We start from the raw sequence: 8,001 nt of genomic DNA, 5'->3' as shown, positions 1-8,001 counted from the left end.
CAGCAAACGTACACGCCGACTGCTCCGTCTGTTTTGTTTTATCAGAACACTGATGTCTATAAACCATATTAGGTACCCTTTTATGCCCCCATCACAGTTAAATAAAAGGTAAATGCCGTTTTAAAAATATGTTTTCAGTTAAAGTGACCCACTTTCATTCTTTCAATCATTCATTCATGTTTTCTTTCTTTCCGGTAGGTAGTAAAAGTATGGTGCTCCGTTTGAGCACAATATTTGTTACTGGGTACATGTATGTGTATAGTGCACTGTCCACTAAAGCGCCTTACAAGGGATCCCTCTCTAGCCAACAGAAACACTTAACAATTTGAACTGATGTAATAGCAATATATATATATATATATATATATATATATATATATATATATATATATATATATATATATATATAGATCCCTCTCTAGCCAACAGAAACACTTAACAATTTGAACTGATGTAATAGCAAATATATATATATATATATATATATATATATATATATATATATATATATATATATATAGATCCCTCTCTAGCCAACAGAAACACTTAACAATTTGAACTGATGTAATAGCAATATATATATATATATATATATATATATATATATATATATATATATATATATATATATATATATATATATATATATGCTCCTGGCAACCTTTTTTCCATTAATTCCAACTCTGAAAAAAAAGAGAAAAGAAATATTGTCCTATTACTATTAACTCATCACTATTATACTCCTTTTAAAAAAATAATATTTTGAGCCATGTGGCCCCTGGTGCCTGAATTTATCCCGGTTTCTGTAACGTTAATCGCCCTCATAGCGATTGTCTGTTTAACACTCAAACACTCTACCATTCAGCGATGGGCCCTTAGCCTTCACACCAGCAGTCGTCTTCTGAAATGTTTGTCTGAATTGACTGAGAGTTCCAAAAAGGACTTTCTGGAAATGCATAAAGAGGAAACGAATGCGCTGGACAGGGAAAAAATTCGGACAAAATTAGATAGATGCACCAACCCCCTAAGTGCAACTGCGCATCCTGTTTGCCTTGAGAACATCGCTGATGGAAAAGTAAGCCCTCAATCTGTCAATGTAGACGATTCTATCAGCATCGGTACCATGGACATGAAAGAATTTGAGAAAACATGGCCCAATGAATTCTATAAAGCACCTTCTACCAAAGTGACAACAATGGCAGCCGGGAAAAAATCTTTCAAAGTGACCGTGGTCCAATATACGACACAAGTTTGATTTATTCTCGCGCTATGGGATTAATGGCTTGTCGAGATTTTGACATAGAGTCTCTCTTTAAATATGAACTGGCACCATTCCCGACATCTTTATTCAGTGACAATGGAGACATACGTACTGCTACTACAAAAGCTGCTCTGAAGAGAAATCTGCAAGAAACTGTCTCTGCTTGTGGGGGACAACATCCTGAGATCGTGATCTTAGATGGATGCGCACTTCTTTATTGTGTAAACTGGCCATCCAAAGGAACCATCCAAGACTATGTCAATAGTTTTTGGACACTCTTATTGCCGAAAATGGACAGAAGTGACGTGCACCTTGTCTTTGACAGATATCATGATTTCAGCGTCAAAAGTGCTACTCGACAAAGTCGCAGTATAAAAGTTCGAACGGTACACACTCCTCTGCCTGCTCAAGGCTCAATTCTTGCCTGCACTGAGAACAAAAAGCAATTGATTAGCATACTCTGTACGGAATTAATGTCCAGGGCTGTAGCTCAACCACGTGAAAGGCGTCTCGTTATCACAGGACACGAAAATGCTCCTCTCCAAATTAAAAATGGAAAAGTCTCCACAAGGACAGACTTGGAGACGACACACGACGAAGCGGATGTCCTTATGGTGAAACAAGCAATACATGCTGCTTCATTGACCAATGTTGTTAAGGTGGTTAGTAACGATACGGATGTCTTTGTACTGTTAGTTCATTTCTACCACAAGCTTGACTTGGACTCCAGTCACTGCTCGATGATGATGGAAGCTACAAGTAGGGACCGTGGACTTGTTGACATTGGGAAAACGGTCTCGAGAAATCAAGAAATTGCGCCTTATCTTCTTGCAGCACATGCGCTATCTGGCTGTGATACTGTGGCTAAACCGTATGGTATAGGGAAAAACACAGTCATCAAAGTTCTTCAAAAGGGACACAGACTGGACAACCTTGGGAACACCAGTGCCAGTTTTGAAGATGTTATCAAGAAGCCACCTTCTTCATAACTGCATGCTACGGCGTTCACGATGAAGCAACTATGCCTGGCGCCAGGTACAAAGTTTGGCTGAAGAAAACGGGGAAAAATCATTAAAAAGGTCCCTGACTTGAAAACCATACCCCTACCTCAGAAGCATTCTGTGAGAACACCAAAAGAGCGCACATTCAGACAGCAATTTGGTATCATAGTCTTCGAAAAACTCCCCCAGATTTACAACCAACAGATTTTGGATGGATGAAGTTGCCAGCAACCAAATCACTTGTTCCAACCACAGTTCCAAGCAACACACCGAGTGTACCGCCCGAGTTGTTAGAGACTAATCAATGCGGATGTTCTTCTGAACAACCTTGTGGATCATCAAAATGTGGCTGTGTTGCCACGCAGCTTCCATGCACAATATTTTGTAAATGCCATGATCGTGAGTGCTGTCAAAATCTCCTTTATCAAGCTGCTTCCATGTCAAGCGATGAGTCAAGTGACAAAGACATTGATGATGAGTGATTTAGTTTACCAGAGATACATGTCAGATATGCCGAAAATTGTCATTCTATTTTTTGTCCTTCAGTAAATATCAATGTAAAAAAGCAAAGGCGAAGAAAACTAAAGACTCAAAACAAGGCACGGTCTTTCTATATGGAGACTCTCTCCGTGTTTTTGTGTGATCTGACACCGTTTCCACACAAAATGTCAATTTTGATTATCCCAATTATACTTTCACCGCTGTAGGAAATTTAAATACCGACAAATAGCATAAATAACCTAAATTCTGTATTGGTCTTGTCAAGGCCTTCAATTTGATACCAAACACGGCTATATTTGGGTCATTTTACGAGACCATCTTGGCAGTGACCTTGACCTTTTGGATAGTTAAATTGCTAATAACTTGTCAACCATTCGGCCAATTTTAAAAAAGAAGTATTTTTGTAATTGATTTGACTAAATCTTTCATTCTGTATAATATAAATGATTTTTGAGGATTTTTAAAAATGACCTTTTCGTGACCTTTGTGACGTAATTTCTCAAAATGCTCAATGTGCTGAGGGCAGCACTATTCAGACATTTAATCTTGAGATGTTCAACTTTGATAAAATGCAAAAAAATATTGGCGGACGCTTTTTTTGGGTTATGGTTAAAATCATGATTTGGCAACCAGACTCAAAAATTGATGTATTCGTTCATACTACCTGTCCATTTACTAAAGTCTTCTTTGTTTGTGATCGATAAGATCTTCCCCTGCCGTGCAATCAAAACGGGAGTCCAGTATTCCAATGGTTTTTGATGACCAGACGTGTGAGAGTTTGACCGTGGGTTTTTTTTTTGTTGCTTTTTTGTTTGTTTGTTTGTTTTTGTTTTTTTTTTTTTTGTTGTTTTATCACATAGGGTGGTATCCACCAGCCGGAAATTACGTGCCAACATACAAAACTATGTGTAACCTTGAATGTTGATCCTCTGATTGATACAATTTAGAGAAGACTATTCATAAAAAAGACTGGTTAAAAACAATAATAAAGAACTGATTGGCGACAGCTTTGTTCAGTCTATCGAACTCAGATCTTTATTATTGTTTTTAGCCAGCCTTCCTTATGAGTAGTTCTAACTAAATTGTATTAGTCAGACTGTAGAAAGAACTTAGTTGACGTCACGCGGGTCATTGTTATTGTTTTTTGCCATTCATTTTTTGAGTAATTCTCACTAAACTGTATTAACCAGGCTATAGATAGAACGTAGATGACGTCACTCAGATCTTTGTTATTGTTTTTGCCATCCGCGTTTGTGAGTTGTTCTCCCTAAACTGTATTAAAAAGACTATAAATGTGCATGGTTACACAGAGTTTTGTGTGTTCTCCGATATACTTCCGGATGACAATGTTATGAGTTTCTTAGCCAAGCGCATACTATCTATATACGTCCATGGTTAGACATACATTTTGTGTGTTGGCCCGTTATATTTCCGGATGGCAATGTTGTGAGTGAATTGACTGAGCGCAAAGAATCGATTAGAATTAAATGAACCCTGTTGTGATTAGATTTCCTGATGACTTGTTTTTGAACAACGATATCAATGTTACAGTAGTACAAATCCAATGTTTTGTTTTTTTCATGTATATCAGTTTACATTTATTGTTTAATATCCGGTGTTGTGTAATAAACAATAAGTAACAAGGAAAGTAATGTTTCGGCATTATTTCCACACTGTCTCAACGATTGTGATTCATTGTCATGAATTTAATGATCTTAAATCTCAATCTTGGAGTGCAGCTCCCGGATTCTTAAAACCATTTTTTTTTCTTAAAACTACTTACACAATGTAGGTCATAGGCCAGGATGTTCATTACAAATGTAAGCAGTCGTCTCAAACCTGGATTATGTCCATGCCAACCAGATACTTAGAATTCAATTCTATTCATAACTTATAAAATGTTATTTGAAATAGATTTATTCATTAATTCATTCAGGAGAGAGAGAGAGAGAGAGAGAGAGAGAGAGAGAGAGAGAGAGAGAGAGAGAGAGAGAGACCTTGACTTTGAACTAATTTTTGACTATAATACTCCGACATAACAGCAAATTGACATAGCAAATATATGGCTGATAAACCGAAGGAATACAACACAAATGTATTTTAAACATTATGTACGGCTATGTGGTCTAGTGGTATGACACTCGCTTTCGGATCGGAAGGTCCTGGGTTTGAGCCTCGCTCGGAGCATAGCTGAGTCCTTGAACAAAGACTCTTTACTCACATTCTCTCATCGTACTCAGGTGTAAAATGAGTACCTGGTCGTTAGCAGCGTTGTCTCTGTTGGAAAAAAAATGTAATATAGCCTTACAGGCGTCATGTCTCGTTCTACATGTTACGCGTTGCTGTTAGTCAGTGACCCTTTGTAAAGCGCTTTGAGCATGTTAGCTGTATATCGCTATATGTAAAAGCTCAAAGCTTTTTATTCATTTTTTTATATCTCCGGAAGCTAATTGCTGAAATAAGTCGGCTTTGCAAGGTCCCATTGTTTGATTATGTGAACATTGTCCCCCATCCTGTTACTGAACACGCTTATGGTTCCCAGAATGTGTTAAGAATCAAGTCAACTAATTGACCGTGCTACCTGTGTGTGCCTTTATCTAGGCATACATCCGTCTTTAATTTATGAAATGTACATCCTGCTTTTGCAGAAAATTCATTTGAATTCAGGACGTTGGGGATTGACCTGTTGTCAACGCAGCATACTGGTCAATGCCATAACGCAGGAGGTTGACCAGTTCCTTTTCCAAAATTGTAGTCATTTGAGCGCAAGTAAGAAGGGGGTGATAAGAAAGTCAAAAGATTCAGATAAATATAGATAAATGCTACAAGCATCAAGAAAGAGACTTTAGTAACAGATGTTAGAAGTAGATCCAGGAGCAATATTATTAAAAGTCCCACACTGTCACTGCCACACGATCTCCGACCGAAGAAGCACATTCAAATTATATATTTTAACGGTAAACCTCATATTAAAATCCTAGTATTGATATAACTGGTGACAAGTTATGCTATGCATTCAGGTAAAATACTTATAAATTCCCTCAGGCATATAAAACGTATCAGCACACAAAATTATGTACCGCCTATAACGTTTATAGTCTGATCTTATTTAGTAAGAACTTCTCAGCTACCAAGCTACGTAAAACATGAACAAAGAGCTGAATGGCGTCAACATCGTTTCTTCTATATCATCTCCCACGAAAAAGATATGCCCATTTGACTGTATCCCTCTCAGCAAAGGACCCGAAGTTGAATCCCAAGACAAGCTGAATTATATTCTCATTCCAAACTCACATGGAAAAGACAAATTAAATAATCTAAAATAGAAGAAGATACAACTGATGAAGAATCCACATGCAATGAGCGACTAACTTTCTCTCGTGCTGGGATGAATTTCACTCACAGCTTATCCCATCGTAGATGAGACAGTAAATGTACAAACCAAAGAAAACAACACACACAGTTTACCCCGTGAAAAGTATTCTGTGGCAATTTCGTTTTCTTAGAAGATTTAGAATAATAATAATAATAATAATAATAATAATAATAATAATAATAATAATAATAATAATAATAATAATGATAATAATAATAATAATAATAATAATAATAATAATAATAATAATAATAATAATAATAGTAATAATAATAATAATAATAATAATAATAATATCCATATCACGAGGCCGTTCTCTGAGCGCTTTACAGTGTCGTCAATAATTCAATTTGGAAAATAACAAAGACTTTAGATGCTTTTTTAAAATCATATCTTCTGATGAAGAATGCGGTATTTCTTTAGGAAGTTTGTTCCTGGGGATTGAGGTGTTTCTCCAAAAGGGTCGTCCTCAACATGACACTTAAGAGTTCTTTCCATGAGTGACAAGCAATTTTCCCTGGAATGACGAGCGAAAGGATCGGGTTGGTGTAAATAACTCCAATTTATGATAAAGATCATAATTGGTAGATATGTGTTTACAATTGGATGTTTAAATTCCAATTCCTATTAATGAAATGTTTCATGTGCCTGACAACAATGCAGATTGTTAATGACACGTGTGACCTATCGTCTGAACTCGGTATTATGCTGGGTTGCTTTGGATATCAAAAACTGAATTTGCAGTCTGAAATATATTACTTGGGTTAGATCTATATATCAAAATTGCTTGATGCAATAATAGCACAATTGCGACCACAAATTTTGTTCGAATATCAACATCCTTTTTATTGCCAGATGAAGAATCACAAAATCATACCATATGCACAGTTGCATAAATTAGTTTTTTATCTGACAGAGACATTTTCGCATCTTACACCTTTCTCACAATAATTCCCATCTCGAATTCCCCTTCACCCCCCTCCCCTACCCCCCTTTTCCACTTTTGTCGTTACAATCCCCACCGCCTCGCCTCATTGCTGTCAAAAGGGACTTACTTACCAAAGATGGCATCTACCAATATCATTACATAAGAGTTATATTTTATACAATTGTCTAATTGCTCTATCTTACAGCATCAATCATATCATTGGTCAGGACTGATTGAAAATCTACCACGATCTCCATGTCTTAATAAAGTTGTCCAGCCTTCGTTCATTTTATAGTTTCTTATTGTAGTATTAGTGGAGGCAGTTAGGACCAAAATTGTGCATATTGTGGTAAATGCATGAAATTTGGTGACAACGAAGGGAGTGGCCATACAAACAATTATGGATATAGAACCACCCTGACAAATGACCGGAATGACCACCAACTGACCACTCATTAAAACCCTCTAATTGCTATATAAAATAGACACATCGGCGACAATAAATATTTCAAAATTTAATTGAAGGCAAAATGCGTTTAAGGATTTGTCGTTCGCTTTTGATAAGAGACAAATTAACACATTCCTATTACGGTTCAGCTCTGAATTGACCACGAAATGACCAAAATGACCATTGATAAAAACAGAATGAGCGACAACCTTTTTGTAGTTAAAATACAAATTCTTATCATGGAATTCGAAGTATGTTCAGCACTGCAGTATAAAGTAGATGCCACAATTGGGCAAATTATTCAAACTGACCATATTACTGACCAATAAATGACCATTCAATAACAATCATAAAATCATTATTGTTTGTAGATATTTCAAAGTATATACATTATTTGCAAATGAAAATAAGATTAATGTTGAAATTCCGGAAGCATTCCCTTTTATTGTGAATCGTAGGGTTATTATAGCTTATTGACCAAATGAC

The sequence above is a fragment of the Berghia stephanieae genome, chromosome 1, assembly GCF_034508935.2.
Source record: "Berghia stephanieae isolate SIO BIC M18660-M18661 chromosome 1, UCSD_Bste_1.3, whole genome shotgun sequence".
Taxonomy (NCBI): Eukaryota; Metazoa; Mollusca; class Gastropoda; order Nudibranchia; family Aeolidiidae; genus Berghia; species Berghia stephanieae.
The sequence above is the reverse complement of the archived record's forward strand: the minus strand, read 5'-3'. Positions refer to the sequence as shown.